Source organism: Puma concolor, chromosome D1 (assembly GCF_028749965.1).
Source record: "Puma concolor isolate L17-30 chromosome D1, mPumCon1.1.hap2, whole genome shotgun sequence".
Taxonomy (NCBI): Eukaryota; Metazoa; Chordata; class Mammalia; order Carnivora; family Felidae; genus Puma; species Puma concolor.
Genome location: NC_141676.1, coordinates 68,548,509 through 68,568,758, shown reverse-complemented (window position 1 = coordinate 68,568,758; position 20,250 = coordinate 68,548,509). Strand labels below are relative to the sequence as shown.

Below are 20,250 nucleotides of genomic sequence, written 5' to 3'. Positions count from 1 at the left end.
ACATGTTCAGCACTAAGGAATATGAGATGCTGTCATTACTATATCATCGCCTATTGGCCTTGTTATGTTCCAACAGTGTCAGTGGTGGGGTGATTCTGACCAAAATCTGATTTCTGTTGTCCCCATTTTTTTATTGCCTACAGGAATGTCTATTTTGTATAATATTGGCTAATTATCCTATGACCAGTTAATGTTTCTCCAGCCTTCACAGAGTTCCGTAGCTCTCTTAACAGAATTCCATAGTTCGGTACGTTGCCATCTAATGTATCCTGACAGCATTTGTTCTCTTGGCCACTGCCTGCCACTTAGACTCCATAGCATTATTGTATTCTCCTTTTTAAGTTACTATGGAGATTAAGATCAGTGTCTTTTTTTTTTTTTGTACCATTATCAGTAATAAGCCATAGTAGTTAGACCCCATGAAATATATCTATATAAACATTTGTGATTTGAATATGGAACTTTAATGTGTCCTGTCGTTTACTCCTGAGAATTTTTTAAAAATGTTTACTTATTTTGAGAGAGTTAATGAGTACAAGTGGGGGAAGGGCAGAGAGAGAGAGAGAGGGAGGGAGAGAGATAATCCCATGCAGGGTCCATGCTGTCCATGCAGAACCCAATGAGGGGCTCGATCTCACAAACCATAATATCATGACCTGAGCGGAAATCAGAGTCAGATGCTTAACTGACTGAGCCACCCAAGTGGCCCCTGAGAACTTTTGAATTTGAATTGACACTTTTGATGCCTTGAGCTGAGAACATAAAGACGTATGTATTACCGGTCTTCCCTCTTCCATGAAGACAATAAAATTTAGTTGTCTCACTCACCTCAGAAGCTTTTCAGCTATAGTCAAGACGAGCTTGACCAGTGGATCAGAACTGGAGCTCTGGATGACACATGCATGTTAGTTACCAGTTCTGCCTCCCTGTTGAACACAGGACAGAAGGATTTAGATGAAAGCAGAGCCAGCCAGGATTAGTTGATGTTCTTGGAAAGAGTGAAGGAGGGAGAGGATGGCTACTGATCTTTCTTAGAGATTGAGATGGAGATGCGGGATGGAAGCTAAGATGAAACAAGCCTCATCTCCTGGAAATGCAAGAGAGGTTAAAAAACAGCAAAATATGTGTACAAGTAACATCCTTGTTTAATAATCAGCCTGGGGTGCGCTATCATTAGGGGAGGAAAAAAGGAAAGAAAAACAGAAATACATGAGTGAGCTAATAGTTCATTGTTGTTGTGTTTATTGATACTATTTCAGAGAAACTTTCAACACCCAGGGATGGCCTTTCAGGTTAATGGATTGATATGAGGAGATTTGAATTAATTAAATGCTGGATAATTGTGAATGCTAGTTATATCAGATGTAGTGGTCATGCTAAGGGAATGGAGAGAAACAAACAAGTCCCTTTAATTTTAACCCTAGGGGGACAATCTACTATAGTGAAAAACATAGAGTGTGGAGGCAGGTTGACCTGGATTTGAATTACTACTCGACTGATTTCTAGAAACATGACCATGAGCAAGTAATTTAACTGTAAGACCAGTTTTTCCAAATGTAGTGATCAAAGAATGGTATTTGGTAAATTATTATCATGACCCTGATATAACAAAAAAACTTATTTAATGACTATCTCTTGATCCTGATTAAGTGGGCTGGACTAGACTCAATTTTAAGCCCCAAACCTTTGTATTAACATAACGTCACAAGTTGAAACTTAAATAATCTACATCAGAAGGGATATAGAATTAGTAGGGACATCCCAGTGGTAATAAATTCCTTTTAGACGTTTGATGAATTTTTTGCCATTTAAAGATTGTTCTCTAAGTATGAATATAACCAGATGGTCAGTGATAAAATTCAAATCCCAAGACTTTACAATATCTATAGATGCCAGCATTTTCACTTTCATTATCAACTATCCAGTAAGTTTGAATTAAGCATTTCACTTCTTTTAAGGGAGGCTGCTTTGCTTTGTTTTTAATTATAACCCCACATCCGGATGTTTCCAGTGTACTTCTTTAGAGAGCAATTTTTATGATTAAGAAGTTAATTTTTTTCTTCAATATGAACAGATGGTGCTTTTCAGTGTCTTTTTAAAGGTGCTCCGTATCTCTTGCACAGCAGAACCTAAAATATGAATCGGACATTGTATAACTGAAAATAAATGGAAAAGGAAAAGTTCATGATTTAGAGTCTACATAACTCCTCTTCCTTACTGGAGATTTAGTCTCTTCATTTTAGTAGCATTCTTGGAAGCATTTAACTTTATTGAGATATGAGTGAGAATCTGAGCTTCTGTACCTCCTGGAAACTTGAGATATCCTAAAGATGAATATTTTTTAAAACTTTGATTTCATATAAACTGTACTTAATGCTTAATAATCCAAAAGTATACTTTAACATGCTTGATGTTTTGCATTAGTGATTTGATTGTATTTGAAAAGGTTGCTTGTGAAGACTACTGGTCATAAATATATTCCATTAAACATTCTTTATTATACTGTCCTGAACGGTGTGTTTCTACCTCTGGACGTTACTGGTAGCCAACCAAGTGAACTGCTCCATTAAGGTGATGACAAATACTTGGTAAATGAAATGACTTGGCTCCTTCATGTTAACACTATTTTTAGATACATTCCAATATTATACAGAGAAAATACAAATATACATAATCTCATGAATCGTGGCTGTGGTCCATCCAAATAGTTTCTGACTGTGGCACCAACACATGTTTGCTGTGTTTTCCAAGACAGACATAGGTTCTAGAATTTCCCTTTAACAAAAATAACTTTGTGGGCACCTGGGTGGCTCTGTCAGTTAAGTGTCCTACTCTTGGTTTCGGCTCAGGTCATGATCTCACTTTAATGAGTTCAAGTCCTGAATCAGGCTCTGCACTGACAGTATGGAGCCTGCTTGGGATTCTCCCTCTCCCTCTCTGCCTCTCCCGTGTGTGCGCTTCCCCTCCTTCTCTCTCTCTAAATAAATAAACTTGTTAAAAATAAAATAACTTCTAGCTACTTTCCTTCTTTTTCCTTCACATTTACTAGCCATAATAGGTTGGTAGAAAATACATGACAGAAAATGAAAAGATATTTTTGTTTCTTCTTGAATTTTGATAAAGAGTGGGTGCATATTTTTTCTTTATTATAAACATGTAGGCCCCCAGAAGGCTTGGGGAGTTTAGCTTTCTATCCAGACTGTTCACTCCATGCAAGAATTCCCTGCTTTACTGGTCTTTAAATCTCCAGAAGCAAATGTGAATTGTGAATAGTAGACACTCAGTTAAAATGTGTGGCATTTCTTTAATTGAATGTCCAACTGGAGTGTCTTTTCTTGAATCTGTTGAATATCATTGAATCATTCTGTCACTGCTTAAGTTTTCTCTCTGTTAATGACTTGAAAATCTATTTAGTCCTTCTGGCCAGTGGAGCTTTAAATACTTCCCTAGAACATTGTATCCCAAAAGGATTGATGGAATGGTGGTGGTAGTTTTCACTGCTAATAAGAGGAGCTACAGGTCATGAATACTTAATATGTGCCAGATGCTGGGCTACATAATCATCCTCTGAGATGGGTATTTTTATCTTCTTTTTATAGATAGGGATACCGAGGTTTTGAAGAACTAAGCAATTTGCCCAACCTCATAGAGCCAGTAATATGCAGAGCCAAGAATTAAAGTCCTTTCATTTGACTCTGATGTCCATGGCATTAAATATTATTCTAGATTGTCTTCTTACTGTTTCTTCCTTTGTACCTGCTATAAAATCATTAGATGCTTACAGAAATCTGGCTCATTAAATTGTCATTTGAATACTTGGAAAACTTTTCCAAGTCATTTAAGATAAAATATTTTCCCTCTAGTAAGCAACCAACATTAGCTAGAGTACTGGTCTCTGTGAGGTTAATGTCTCTGCTTTCTGTTTCACCATCTAGGTTTGTTAATGGAAATAATGAATAATGGTGGTTAGGATCAGAATAAAACCTTAAGACAGTACTCACATCATCTACCTTGTTTTGAGTAATTTAAAAAGTGTTTACTGAAAATGAATGCAGAGTGTGTGTGTGTGTGTGTGTGTGTGTGTGTGTGTGTGTGTGTGTGTATTCAGTCAAAAGCTTGTTGGTCAAGGTTACATTAAATGGCTACCCATTGCTGACAGTGATTTTGAGTTTCCTTAGTACTTCAGTTTTTTTCTTTGTTTATCTGAGAGCGAGAGAGAGTGCATGGGGGAGGGGCAGAAAGAGAAGGAGGAAGAGAATCCCAAGCAGGCTCAGCACTGTCAGTGTAGAGCTGATGCAGGGCTGGAACTCATGAACTGTCAACTCATGACCTGAGCTCAAATCAAGATTCAGATGCTTAACTGACTGAGCCTCCCTGGCGCCTCTGAATTTCCTTCGAATTTCAAAGCTTAAATGCTTAAATAGCCCTGAGGATTCTTATACTTAAACTGAAAAATAAATTATAAAATTATCTTTATTCAATCCATGATCATATCACTACTTTTTTACCTTCTCTTTATAAATGAGAATTTAATGATTGCCTAGAGACCATAAAGTTTTCTTTCCTACTTCAGACAAGTCAATAACTGTAAGATTTAATAGCCTAAAGATAAAATGGTTCAATATTAACCAGAAAATGCTTGACTAAGGTAACTCTTTAATACCAGATTATGAGGCCATTTGAATTTTTTCTCCAACAATTGTCTGTAGCAATGGAACTCTTTATTTGATAAGTGAGGAAATGAGTGTTTATCCTAGCTTGTGTTTTGATTGGGGGGGGGGGAACCCACCTAAAATACAGGTATCGTATGTGTAAATGGCTTAGACTCCTGTATGTGTCATTGTTCTGAATACGATACTTGTAATGAAGTGGTTAAACAATCCTCTTTGGGCTTACAGGCACCAGGCTAATGCATAATGTTTTGCCACAAGAAGTCTCAGGGTACCTATGTTTCTGCACAATTTACAATTTCCTGCCACGAGAACTTAAAATGCCACAGAGCACAGATTCTACAGAGTGAATGCAGACCCAGACACAGAGCATTTTAGCATCACTCCATTGCTACTTAGATTCTGCTCAGGGTAATGAAAGAAACAAGGCCTGCAGAAGAAATCTGGTAAGAGCTCAGTTACTCAAATAAACGATATTTTGAGTCAGACTATGATTTAAATAAGTTGTTTGAAGTTAGAGGTGAACATCCTGGCACTGATAGTTGGAGTCAAAAATTTGGACTGCTAGAATTTTTGCTCCAACCACACCCGAGTAGGTTAAGGATAGGACTTCATCATCGGTAATCAGTGAGGAGAAAGAGAAGAATGCCGGCTTATCTGTGAATAGTAAGTACTCTTTAAAAGTTCTGTATATATTTCTCCTTTAGGAGTGTGGATTTCATCCTCCACGACATTTTTTTGTGATCTTAAGAAGGACTTGAGTTATATAAACCAATCAAGATTCCAGTGCCCAGAAAGGGCAAGTCCACGCAACACAGAATGTACCTCTGTCCCCCTATCATTGTTTGTAAGGGAATCAAGATGAATATAATTTACTAAAAACATTTCAAACAATAAGACTGCGTATTTCAAAGATCAATCTCAAATCATTCATAGCCACTGAAAAGAGTAATGAGCAGGCATTTCTGTCTCCTGGGCTGCGGAGTCCTCAGGTGCTGTCTTTCCACACTCCTCCGATTCCTCTCCCTACTTATCACAAATAACCATGGCAGTGCCTTTTCTTAACCTCCTTATTCACCCTCGTGTAAGTTCTCATGTCTTGTCACTTTCTGACTTGTAGGAAGAAAAAAAAACCTTAACTCCCTGATTATAGAAGGGAGCAGACATGCTCCACAGGCACTTTTTTTTCCCCTTTCTGCTTTTCTTGTGATTGCAGTCACAAGCCCCTTCCCCATAAGAAGCTGTTTTCCTCAGTGCTTGGAGGTGTCATGCTATGTATTTGCTTCAGGAAGTTTGGTACTGACACATCCTTCATTTCTAGTGTCAGTTGGAGGTGTCCTTAAGGAAGGGGAATGTTACTGTTGAAGGACTTTAGGATTAGAGTAGTGAACATTTCCTTTAATTTCACAGGTTGCTCCAATTCCTTTGGATCAATGAGAAATTATGTAAAGCAACCAGCATCCTATAAAGGCAACTCAAATCTGAAAACAAGAGCCGCATATCAATTAATAGGGAAATGTAAAATATGTATTTTGAAGACATTTAAAAAGAATAAAAGATGGGGTATGTCCCCTGTTTTGGAAACTTTCAGTGATCCTAGATACCATTTAGGGCAATTCATAGGCAGGATAGCATTACAAGCTATCAGAGGAATGCCCTTCAGTGTGTGTGCTATCTCCCTATGCTTATTATTCTCACCATTGGCTTTCCTGACGTCTCCACCAGGCATCCTTATCACCTATCCCAGTCGACCTCACACTGAGGTTCATACCTGGTGGCAGTGCCATCCGCCTGGGCACCTGATAGAAATGTTTGGTCACATTTTTGTTGCAATGACTGGACAATGGTACTGGCGTTTAGTGGGAGGAGGCCAGGGATGCTAAGTACCCAGCAAGATATGTGACAACATGCACAGCTGTCTGCCCAGAATGTCAGTAGCACCCCCATTAACAAACACTGGGCCTCTGGAATTAGCACCCCAGTTTTGGGTTGACTAAGCTGGCTCTTGGCTTTGAGACTGGTTATTAATCCTGGATTCTTACAGTATGCTTCAGGCCTTCATCAGTGATTGGGCTGTTCTCTTCCTCATTTGGCTTCATCCTGAGAGGGGAGGAGTATTTCACAAAGAGAAATTTCACAAATGTGTTTGTCTTCATTTACCCTATTCCCTTCCGTTGGGAAGCTGACACTGAGAAGCTTTAGGCAGGTTGGTAGATACTTGTTTGCCCAGATGTCTCCAGCTACAAAAGTGAAAACTCAAACTAGACAAAGAAAAGGAAAATGAATGTTACAATCATTTTTTATTGCTGTTAAAATGCCTCCAAAGAGAAGAGAAAGTGAAACATCAATGCTGACTGATGTTATAGGATATAAATGTTGACTAAGGTGCTTAAGAATATAAAGTACAGGGATGCCTGGGTGGCTCACTTGGTTCAGCACCCAACTTTGACTCAGGTCATGATCTCACGGTTTGTGGGTTCGCGCCCCTCATCCATCTCTGTGCTGTCAGCTCAGAGCTTGGGGCCTATTTCAGATCCTGTGTCTCCCTCTGTCTGCCCCTCCCCTCTTGCTCTTTCTCTCTTGCTCTCTCAAAAAAAAAAAAAAAAAATAAGAAAGAAAGAAAAAAGGACATACGGAAAAGATTCCTGACTGATGAGACAACTGTTTTATCTTTTCATAAAGGATCAAATCACTTGCAGGAGATGAAGAGGAGTGGTAATAAAGTATCCAAGTGATGGTTCCAAGAATAGCAGGAAAGAATGTAGAAAGTAAAGTTTGATCAATTTCAAGGTTCTGGTCCAAGATAATGGTGTAGGAAGACCCAGAACTACTTTCCTCCTACAGACACCAAATCTATAGCTATATATGGAACCATTTGCTTTGGGGGGAAAAAAAACCAAACTGAAAAAACTAGTGAAGCAGCCCCTTCATATCAGGCACATGAGAAGGAAACCATATAGAAGTAGATAGGAAAGGCTGAGACACAGTCTCACCATAAACCTCACCCCTGGTGTGGTGACCTACAATCGGGAAAGAACTCAAAACCTGGAGCTTCTCCTGGAGCAAAAAGGATTTGTTCCCCACTTGGGGCACCCTGACTTTTAAGATGGGCACCTGAGAGATGAGTCCCCAAAACATGTGGCTGTGAAGAAGAAAAGTTCTGAACCATGGAGGATGGGAGAGGTAAAGAAGAGACCAGAGATCGACAGAAGTAGCAACCAAATTTACCTCTGTCAGTTAATTAAGTACTTGAGTTTATTGCCATGTTCTGATCTACTTGTGGAAAGTCTTATTTCATTTTAGGTTAAAAAGATAAACCAAAAAACCCTAAATTTTTATCCATTTCATAAAAATAAGGTTTTTGGTAAGGTTTATATCTACTTTAATAGAGTTCCAGATCAATATTTCAAAAAATTAATTAGAAGGTTATGATATAAGCAAATCTGACTTAAAACTATTGCAAACCTATCATTATTATACCCTATTATCTAGATTTTTACTGAAACAATGTGTCATGCCAAATATCTGAAATCATGTCTGTAATTATCTCCAGAAATGATTTGGCATAGCAATTTCTGGGAAAGAAAAATTGAACTATTTCCTTTTAATCTCTTCATTGGATTTTTTAAAATGAAGTGCTAAAAGTCTTGGGAGTGAATAACAAGTTATTTTATTTGAGTTTTTAAAGTTACATCTTGGAATGTTTTCAAAACCAAGACTCTTAACCTATTGTCAGGATAAGATAATAGGAAACTTTGCAAATGTCAAGGCAAAGGTCACATCTGGCACATTCTCCAGGTCTGATCAGCAGGGACTTTCTAATTTTTGTTGTCCCCAACTTACTTAAGCCCTAACACTCCTAGGATAGTTTGAAGATATGATGGCAAATTATATACTTCAGTTGGTTGCAATATGCTGCAGTTTTATTTTTTGATGTGTTCTCACATTCCTCATACTGTTATTTATAATTACATCTGGCCCACCAAATGTAAGCTCCATTAGATTTTTATCTCTATCTCTAGTGTCTAGAAATGGGCCTTGCCTAATAGTAGGTGCTCAATAAATGCTTATTGAAGAGATGAATAAGTTAATGGTTCATTTTCTTATTTCATACTGCAAGTCTAGAGATAGAGATTATTGGAAGAATTTGGGCCAAACTAAATTTTCATGTGTACTCTCCTCAGAGTCAACTAATGCCAAAGTATCAAGCATTCTGAACACTCTTGGGTATTGTGGGAAAAGGGCTAAAACATTTAACTATGCCCATGACCTCAGTTTCTTAGATAGTTTGCTTTGAAATAAAGGGATGTCGTAGAGTTCTTATTACATAGAAATACATAGAAATTACATAGAAAACAGGGTCTATATTATACCATTTAATAAATCGTAATTTATGATAAATGTCTGCAAGGCAACACACTTAAACTTTAATAATGTTACATTTATGAAAACTGGAATGGTGGAAATACACCTTTCCAAAAATTCAGGATAAAGCAACCATGTCTGAGGTTGTTTGTGGCCCTAAAATTACTCATGTGTCCTTTAATTTGCTGGGCAGATGACAGACTGACATAGGAAGAAGTGTTCTGAAATAAGTCACCAGGATGGCTGGGCACTTTACTGTCTGCTTGTTTCAATAGGTATTCCCAGTTGGAAGTGTTTGATGCTTTGAGTGACCTCTCTGTTCCACTGGAGTCTGTTTTTGTCTTAGAAGCAGGGGTGAACCATTTCTGCCTTCTGCTTACTTTTTCCTGCTTATTTCTTAGTCAGGCTTGGGGTTCTCTGTGCAGCTTTATAGTGATGTCTTTCCTCTAGTAAGTACTTGCTTTCTCTCTGGTGAGCTGTTTCCTCTCCATTCATTTTCATCTACTATGACTACTGTATTATCTTTGTCCCAAGTGATTCATAGTATGATTGTTCTTTAAAAAAAATCACTTCATAGTATTTTTCTTATTTTCAGCTTGCTTGTTAAAAGCTTTTGAAGTTGGTTATTTTCCTAGGCTTTCACTGATGTGGATTTTTTCTAGAAACATCTGTTAGTATAAATTATGCTAGACTTTTTTCTCCCCATTTGAGTACCGGAATTCACTGCTACAGGAAAGATGGGATTAGAAGGAGCTTTATATCATTCATGCTTGGATTGAAATGTATTGAAATATATTTTGAACCTATTTGTATTTGAACCAAAATGTATTCTGAAATTAATACTTTGTAATAAATGGGCAGTAGTTGCCCCATATTTTTGGTGGGTAACATACAAAATATGTTCAAAAAGCATGGCTATGGTATTGTAGAGATTGTCAGTAAATAATTGGTGTGCTATTCTTCCATAGGGGCCATGCTGATATTCTCTGTATCATTCCAACTTTAGTATATGTGCTGCTGAAGTGAGCACAGGATTGTCAATAAATGATACTGACAATTGAACCTCCAGCCCTATAACCCAATACTTTTGCTTCAAACACACATACCTAGTTCCTGCTATCCATAATTGCAAAAGCACATTGTCCTTAACTAATCAGATTGACCTATATCTCTCCCTTCACCCTGCCTCTTGACATCTTAGTCATTAGAACACAAATACCACACATGAAATCACTTCTCCAAGAGCTCTCACTAACCACCCTATCTTAAATGCATAAGCTTAATTGGCCTTCTAACCTATTGTCTTGTGATGGATAATTGTCTTGAGCCATCAGTAAGTTACTATTTTCTAGAAATCAAGAGTTAGTTTATGCTTCTTAATAGTCCAAAGTGTCATGTATTTCCTTGGGTTGTTTTCTTTTTTTGTTTTGGCAATCAGTAAATACTTGGTGATTTTTTTTTTAAGGTAATTTATTTTGAGAGAGAGAGAGAAACAGCATGAGCAGGGGAGGGACAGACAGGGAGAGAGAGAATACCAAACAGGCTTCACACTGTGAGTGTAGAGCTGATTCGGGGCTCAAATTCATGAACCGCGAGATCATGACCTGAGCCGAAATCAAGAATCTGATGCTTAACTGCCTGAGCCACCCAAGCGCCCCAATATTTGGTTATTTTTAAGCATCCAATTGAGCTAGACATCTCATGCTGTCTGTTAAGCAGTAGGTTAAAGGAGTAATGTGTCTTTGCTAATGGCACATGACTATCTTTGTTGGTTGACTAATAGTCACTTTGGTGGTGACTGAGAGGTGCAGAGAAGCCTCTGCTAAGAAGCTAGAGAAAGGAGATACACAGTCCAAAGGAGCACAACCATTTCACAACTGTAGTTTTGTGGAGAGTTTACTCTTACTTGTGGGAAGCTTCATATTCATGCTGACTGGAGAAGAGCTAGCAATTCCTATTTTACAAACGCGATCTAGCCTCAAATCTATACACTGAGGTTTCTCTAGTCTCTAGATGACCTGGCATTCTAGTCATTGCTGTGTTATTGAGGGGAAAAATAAGCAGGCTTTGGCATGGTGAACCCAACCTTCAACAGTTAGGAAGTCAGTGGAGAAACAATTTCCAGGGTCTACATCCAATTCATTACAGAAAATATTTACCGAGTTCATTTGTTAGATTTTTCCCTTTAGAAATGAGTTTTGGTTTCCATGATGACTGGATAGATTTTATTTATTAGGCTACATAATGAGCTGGTAGCTTGTTACAGAGAGCTACTTATATTAGCTATGTATTCTTGGGTAAGTTGCTTCTCTAATGATCAGGAACTTTATTTGGAAGGTGGACTTTTGGAAAATGTCAAGAAGAACTGGTGAATTGCAAGTGGAAAGGAGAGGGAATTACAACTTTTGCTTTCACTGAACAAGATGAAAGGAGGCAGATACTGCATACCTGACTGATGATGATAGGCAATAATGGCGCGCGCACGCACACACACACACACACACACACACACACACACAAAAGGACAAAGAATTAGAGAATTGAAGGTAACATGGGGCTGCTTGGTAAGAGAAAGAAAGGCATGATGTTAAAAAAACTTATTAGTGGCATTACCCTCCCCATCGACAAGCTAAAGTATTCACATTGGGTTCAAAGCCCTAGAGTCCTTTGTGTTCCATTTGATCATGTGCTATATTTTCCTTCGAAGTGATGTCCTCAGCACTCTTCCTCTATATTCTTTCCCAAGGTGATCTTACTTCCATTATATCAGTTATTGTTTATTAACTACCCCAAATTTACATTTTCTACCAAAACCTCAATTTGAAACTGCTCACCTATAAATCCAGTTGTCAGCAACTTCACTTTGATGCCTTATAGGAGTATCAAACCAAAAAATGTAAAACTCATTCTATTATTTGCTGCTTGATAAATCTACTTCTTTTCTAGTGTTCTCCATCTCTAGAATATACCCTGTACTTCGTCCATGCCAGGGATTGTTCCTCCCCCTCCTTTGACATTTGGTCAAGCCAGATACCCTGATTTTTCTTCATTCTCTCTCATTACCTTTCACATATAGGGTAAGCTGACCTCCTAAATATTTCTGAATGTATCCTTTTGCTCCATCTCTGCTATCAGCATAATTCAAGCCATTATGATCATCTTTCACACGAACAGCTAACTGGTCTCACCGTATCATTCTTTTCCCATGCCAATCCATATTGCAAATAGAAGCCACAGTGAGATTAATGAGAGACAGATCCTATTAAATTTGTCCCTGCTTAAAATTTGTTGATAGCATTTCATTGCTTAAAGATCTGCATATTATTTTAATGAGAGCCACAAAAAATTGTGGGCAATCACCTCTTGCCAGCCTTGTCTCATACCAGTCTTTGTTTCTTTCCCTGTATTACAGCCTCACTGCTCTTCCTTTTTGGTTCCCTAAATGTATCAAGTTCCTTCCCATATTAGAATCTGTACATGCTTCTTCCTTTATTTGGAATACTCTAAGGATTTTATACTTCTATTCTGTTGTCACCTTAATTCAGACAGCTTCAAATGAGGACATCCTTGATGCTATGGATTGAATTGTGTCCCCCTAAAATCCATTTGTTGAAGCCCTAACACCCAGTGTGATGGTAGTTAGAGACCGGGCCTTTGAGAGGTAATTATGTCTAGATAAGATTATAAGAATAAGGCCCTCATGATGGAGTTAAGTCCTATATAAGAGAGCAGAGAGTGTTCTGTTTCTCTGCCCATCTCCCTCTCTGTATCTGTTTCTCTCTCTGCCATGTGAAGACACAGCAAGAAGGCAGCTGTCTACAAGTCAGGCAGCGAGAAATTACCCAGAAACCAATCCTACTGACACCCTGATCTTCAACTTGCAGCCTACAGAATTGTGAAAAAATAAATTCCTATTGTGTAAGCCACCTATTCTATATTATTTAGTTTTGGCAGCCTGAGCTAATACACTTGAGTAGCCACAAACTAGTTAGGGTTCCCTTTTATACATTCTCAGCGTCTTTGTACTTTTGTCTTTGTCTTCTCTGTTGAATTTTAAGCTTGGTGAGGCCAGAGACAGGTTTTATTTCTCAACACTGTTCTATTTCCAGTCCCCAACACAGTGTCTGACATATAAAAAAACAATGTTAAATGACATTTGTATGAAACATACCATTAGTGTTCTTCCTTATAAAAGATAAGACTTCTATCTTGGTCTAAATTTTTTTTAAATAAAACCTCATCACAAAAAGGTATCCCTTCCTAGAGTAATTTGTTTTCATAGATGGTTTCATCTGTTTGATGCCACAACAATAATTTTAGCAAACAGACTAAGAAACCTGGCAGTGGGGGTTGGGTTATTGAAACCAAAAATCTTCATCAGGGCTCTTGTTGCTAGGAAAAATGACAGAAGATGCCAGGGTTTAGTTTTCTCTAGGGTTTTACCTCCAGGTTTTTATTTCTGCTTTGACACTTTCTTTGACCTTTATGTATAAGGTCATTAAGGTGAAGGGTGGTATCTTTGGTATTCAGGTAATGATAATATCCAGCTCCATGTTTTGTGGACTATCATTATACCATTGGCCATCCCTTGCTTGTGAGTTTATCTGATAAGTTTACTAAAATGAGGCCCAGTTAACTAATTCTTAACACTGTTAAAATTGTTCTTTTTAGAAAGATGGTTAAGGAGCCCAAAGTCCAGGTGTTGTTCAATGGACCTCAACATACCTTTGGAAAATTTATGGAAAATAGCAGGGATGCTATAGCTTGACTGAAGATGACAAAATTTCTGACCGAGAGTGAGTTATCCTTTCTCCAATTCTCTTTAGGAAATCTTTGACCTCTCATATAGAAATGTTACAACTGAGGAAGGATTAATTACTCTCCATACTTAGAGCTCAACTTAAGTTGTCCTGTCAAGGCTTTGATATATATATCTTAGTTTATTAATGTTGCTGTAATGAATTACCACAAACTTAGTGGTTTAAAGGAACACAAACATATTACCTTAAATTTCCTCATATCGGAAATCCGAAACAAGACTTACAGGTATAAAAATCAAGGTGTCAGCAGTGTTGGATTCATTGTGGAGTCTCCAGGAGAGAATCTGTGTTCATCTTCCCGAGGATGCATGCATTCCTGGGCTTGTGGCCACTGCCTCCACCTTCAAAATGTACCATTTTGTCTTCTCCTTCCATCATCATCTACCCCTTTCTGATCCTGGCCCTTTTGTCTCCCTCTTAATAAGGACTTTTGGCATTCTGTTGTTTACCTGGATAATCCAAGATAATGGTAATCTTCCTACCTCAAAGTCCTTAACTGAATTCCATCTGCAAAGAGGCCCTTTGCCATGTATTTTAACCTATTCAAAAGTTTGGGGATTAGTACATGAACATCTCTGCAGAGAAGGAAAGGAGATGTTATTCTGTTTATCATGGCAAAATAGGTCTAACAACTTCATATTTCTACAAGTGCCAATTAGACAGGATTTAATTCAAGAAGCAAAAGTTACATCATGCCTTTTCCTCTTGGTGCTTTACTGAAGGTCTCAATTTTCCCACATAATAATGCCATCTATATATCACAGCTGCTTATCAGTCTCTTCAGTTAGACACCTATTTTTGCTCAGATGAGAAGGGTAATCATTTGTTAGCTTAAGTTAGATCACTGATATGATGGAAACTACCTATGAACCTGTAAAGAGAATTAAGACTTTTTTTTTTAAGTGAGATTGGGGCACCTGGGTGGCTCAGTCAGTTAAGCGTCAGACTTCAGCTCAGGTTGTGATCTCACGGTTTGAGAGTTTGAGCCCCACGTCAGACTTTGTGCTGACAGATAAGAATCTGGAGCCTCCTTCAGATTCTGTGTCTCCCTCTCTCTGCCCCTCCCCAGCTTGTGCACGCTCGCTCTCTATCTCTCTAAAAATTAAATTAAAAAATGTGACATTGTGCATTCTGTACTTCTATTTGAAATTCAGGTGTATTACAACTAAAAAGCAATGTAAATTAGAAGGAAGTAAATGTAATCCAACTCAGCCTTCAAAACACATCCTAAATATTAGCTCTTTCATGAAATCAGTGCCAACTTCCCTAGGTGGAACTAGGTACTGCTCCCACCTTGCTGTGATAGCATGATGTGCATGACTCCATTGTAGCATTGACTACATTGATGTGTTGGTCTGTTTACGTGACTGTCTCCCAAGCTACCTGCAAGATACTCAAGGGCAAGGACTCTGTCCTGTTTTTCCTAGTGGTAATGCTGCCTAGAACAGTGTCTAACGTATACCTAGTGTATTGCTGATAGTTTGTGAGGCAATGAATTCTTTTGCAAAGAAGGATGCATCAGAAGCAGTATTTCTCAGCACAAAGCATATTTCAATACATGATCAGGACAGGCACACAGCTACAGATTCAAGAGTATTGATAAAGAAAAGTATGCCTTCAGAGAAATATGGGTTAAAAGCCTTTGAGTGAAAACTTAAAATACTACATTAGTTGAGTAGAAATTAGATCCAAATAATTGGAAATACATAGTTCTATAACTAGGTTTGGATGATATGGATCTAACAAATTTACCCCACCAAGAATGTTTGTTTATTTATTTTTTTTAATATATGAAATTTATTGTCAAATTGGAAGAATGTTTAAACTCAATCATAATTGCTTTCAGTTTACTTTTAAAATACCATGTTTTTAATTTCTTTAAGCTTTATAGATGTATAGCTGATATATAAAGATTGCATGTATTTAATGTGTACATTTTGATGAGTATGGACATATACATATAATATCCCCATAATCAAGGTATTAAACATATCTATCACTTCCCAAAATGTCCTTGTGTTCTTGTATGGGTGTGTATTTTAATGGTAAGAATACTTAACATGATATCTAGCCTTTTAACATATTTTAAAGTACATGATACCATATTCTTGACTATAGGCACTATGTTATACAGGGTCTCTAGAACTTCCTCATGTTTCATGATTGAAACTTTGTACCCATTGAGCAACAACTTCCCACATCCCCCTTCCCCAGCCCGGTGGCAACCACCATTCTGCTTCTATGAGTTTGACTATCTCAGATACCTAATATGTTACCATATATAGTATATGTCTTTTTGTTACTGGCTTACTTTGCTTAGCATAATACCTTCCAGGTTTATTCATGTTAGTGCATATGACTGAATTTCCTTTTTAAAGACTGAATAATATTTAATTGTATGCATATACCACATTTTCTGTATATACTCATCTGTTGATGGACATTTAGGTTTTTTCTGTATGTTGGCTATTGTGAATAATGCTGCACTGAACATGGGGCACATATATCTCTTGGAGATTCTAATTTCATTTCTATTTAATAACTGCTTTCACTGCTTGGTTATTTAGCAGTTATCACACGGTTTCTTTAAACTCCGCTTCTTAGAGGTGTGAGCACCAAAAAAACCTTTGTTATAGGTAGGGGTCCCTGAAGTCCCAGAATCTGGGTAATGGGGTGTGAGGGTCTTCAGCCACTATATTTTTAATAACTCTCCAGATCACCCTGGCAGATACTTTCTCGAGCTCCTGAGAATATCATCGTGATTACCAATCACTATGGAAATCAGTATCCAATCAGTATCACTTCGGATACTGATTCAGTATCCAAATCACTTGTGGTGCTTTAGAAAAACAAGAATCAAGGAACCCACCTGAGATTCTTATATAGGAAGTCTAGAGAAGGGTTTGATTAACTTTGAAAAGTCTCATGGGGAATTGGATTTGCAGCCACTGTTGGAAACATATGGTTAAGTTTCAGCATTGGGTGACTGTTGTTCAACTGAGTGATTGAGAGGAGAGGACAGTATGAAGAAACAGGTCTGAAATGGGGGGTATTAAAGCTGTCATCCTCACAAAACTGTTTCCCACTTGTCAACTGAATCCTTGGTGTATCCAATGCCAGTACGTTTTTCAAGATGATGATTAAATGAAATAATGAATAAAATGAAACTAGAACAGTTATTCCAAATAATAGATACTAAATTACTATTGGTTTACCTCCTGATGTTGTTGTTGTTGTTGTTGTTGTTGTTGTTATTGTTCTTAACTCCTGTCTGGAAGGTGTAATAGGCTCTTCTGTGAGGGCGATGTTTTCTCCTGAAGGATAAGGGTCCTTATGCTTATTACATTTGTACTTTGTCACATTACAAGTAGGAGGGGTCAAGTGAGTTACTATAATAAAGTGAGAGAGAAAGACAGAGAGTGTGTGTGTATTATATGTACATGGTGATAACCATATGTAAATAGGCACAGAGATACACATATAACCATCCATCTACCTATTTGGCATTTCACTTCATTATTGTCAGCAGTCATTGGGAATTTCTTGGGGAGTGATTCAGAAGTGACCAAATGGAAATGATACTCAAATTTTTCTCTTAAAGAAAAGAAAATTTTAAAGCATTTTTTGTTAAATATTTATTTTTGAGGGGCAGAAGGGCAGAGAGACAGAGAAAGAGCAAGCAAGCGCAAGCGAGCAGCGGGGTGGGGAGACAAGGGATGCAAAGTGAGCTCCGCAGGCCTTGAACTCACGAACCATGAGAGCATGACATGAGCGCAAGTTGGACGCTTAAGCAACTGAGCCACCCAGGTGTTCCCCCGCCAAACAAAAAAAAGCCATTCTTCTGTCATTTTCTCATAACTTATTAATCTAAGGGGGAAAGCAACCATAAAAGGCATATTCAGAAAGGTAGTTGTAATATATTAGTTTTTCTTTCTCTAGGTCATTTTTTAAAACTTGTAAAAGAGCAAGATCTTGTGAGGCAGAAAATGAGAGGAAGAGATTTTTCTCTTTTTGTCTCTGGTCTCTAACTGTTCTCACGATGCTTCAGAGGCTCCTCTTCTCCCATCTACCCCTAAAACATTGCTGTTCCCAGGTCTTGATACACCCCATCCATTCTCCTTGGGTGGTGTAATTCACTCAAATTTTGCTTAAAATGATGTATTTAATGACTCAAAATTTATGTATCCACCTTGGGGGCATGTATGTATCCCAAACTTAGCATGTATACAACTGACCTGAATATACGTGCATCAAAATGGGCTCTATTTCCTGTATTTTCCAGCTCTGTAGATTGCACTTTTGTGTCTTAAATTACCCAAAGCAATAAACATGAAACCTTCCTAGCCAACTCCTGCTCCTCATTTCTCACACTGAAGACCCATATTTTCTACTTGCTTAATTAAGGAATTTGAAACTGTCCATTCTCTTCTCTCCTTTCCCTTCCCTATCGCCTTAGTTTACACTCACAGCATCTCATGTGGAATACCACGAGAATAAGTTTGATTCTTTCCACCTCCAGGATTGCAGTCTATCCTCTCGATTGATGGACGTGATTTTCCTGAAACCTAGATCTCATCATGAGATTCTCCTGCACTGTCTCCCCAAACTTCAATTACTTTCCATTGTTCATACCTTTAAGTCCTTAATTTGTCATATGGAATCCTACAAGTTTTGGTCTCTTGGTTTACACCACTGCAGACTTTTCCTCAATACTCACTGAACCTAAAACTCTAGTATTCTCAACTCTGTATATCCTCAAATACCTGAGGCTGTTTCATGTTTCCACACCACTGTGCATCCATTGGCTGCCTTAGCTTGTAGTGCTGTCCTGCCTTTCCCTCACTGCTGATGAACACCTTCTTATCTTCCAGAATCACTTCACACTACTCAGTGACAAAAAAGAATAAAGTTTTATCATTTACAAGAACACGGATGGAACTAGAGTGTATTATGCTAAGTGAAATAATTCAGAGAAAGACAAATACCATGTTTTCATTCATGTGGAATTTAAGAAACACAACAGATGAACATAAGGGAAGGGAAGGAAAAATCAGACAAAAACACAGAGGGAGGCAAACCATAAGAGACTTAAATGCAGAGAAAAAACTGTGTTGCTGGAGGGGTAGTGTGTGTGTGAGATGGGTTAAATGGGTGACTAAGGAGGGCACTTTTTGGGATGAGCACTGTGTATCATATATAAGAGATGAATCACTAGGTTCTACTCCTGAAACCAAGACTACATTGTATGTTAACTAACTTGAATTAAAAAAAAAAAAATCACTTCATGGTCACCTTCATGAAGGATTTGTTAAGACCCCATTCTCCAGTGGAATTGAGTAATTCCATCTTTGTGCTCATGCTTATACCACATTTTTTCCCCAAAAGTGATGGACCATATGAGTGTAGTGGAAATGCTGTGTGTTGTCACATCTCGGTGTTCTGATTGAGTATACGTATGATTCTCTTTTAATATCCTGATCTAGAACTGTGTATCTCCACTGGCATTTTCCCAGAAATTCATTTTCTACCAAACTAAAGGGAGTGTTCCAAAATACTCTTAGTACTCTGCTTTAGGAAAAACCAATTCAAGTTCACAAAGTACACAAATTAGTGTCTGCTTACTTAGGTTTATAACCAAACACTGACTGGAGTACATATTTGGCATCTAGCATGCCAAACGTACTGGGCTCTGGAGTTCAAAAGTTCAAAATACACAGTCACTCCCTTCAGAGAGTGTAGTCTAGAAGAAATGAATGGGGAAATTCATTAAACAAAATGATATATTTCAGGATTTCTCCTAGCTTCAACTTTATGAAGACCTTTTAATGTGTATTTTGAGTTATGTAGCCTATTTTATGCATGTTTTTGGTTTGGTATGTCAGATTCATAAAATGTGCCACAGTTATAGATTCTATAGAAGCATTATTCCAAATTGAGGAAGGAGGAGGTTTATTTTCCCCCATTTGGATTACGTAAGTTTCAAGTTCTCAGTTTTCCAGAGCCACACTGATTTCAGAAATGGCAATGAACAGAACTATCTTAACTCAACCTTGTCAACTTGCCTGTGACACTTGAAGGCACTAAAAGCCTCAGCCATCATATCCAGCTATTTGTTAGGTGCTGCTCACTGTATCTAAAATCCTCAAATTAGGGCAAGCCTCTTACTGAGCAGGAGGCAGCACTGTGGGCACTACAGGCTACTCACTAGCCACTGCCTAATGGCTATTTCTAGCCCATGAATCCTGGAAGAGAGATAAGAATGATACTCATTACTTGTATGTTCAGTTCTGTACAGCATGCACTGTGGATAGGTTAGAGAGATACCAGAAGCAGAGAAACTGTCCTCTCACAGCAGCTGTAACAAGTAAGAAAGTGGAAACTTACAAGGGTGACTT

At 38.0% G+C, this 20,250-nt stretch overlaps 1 protein-coding gene and 1 non-coding gene across 13 annotated transcripts in view; one reads left to right on the top strand and one right to left on the bottom strand.

Annotated features, from left to right (window-relative positions):
* The window catches only part of DLG2 (discs large MAGUK scaffold protein 2), a 2,060,086-nt gene that overhangs the window by 699,594 nt on the left and 1,340,242 nt on the right, over positions 1-20,250 (top strand). The window lies entirely within an intron of this gene.
* On the bottom strand, positions 9,963-10,065 carry LOC112866200 (U6 spliceosomal RNA). The gene has a single exon (XR_003224062.1). It is a non-coding gene; the product is annotated as a U6 spliceosomal RNA (small nuclear RNA).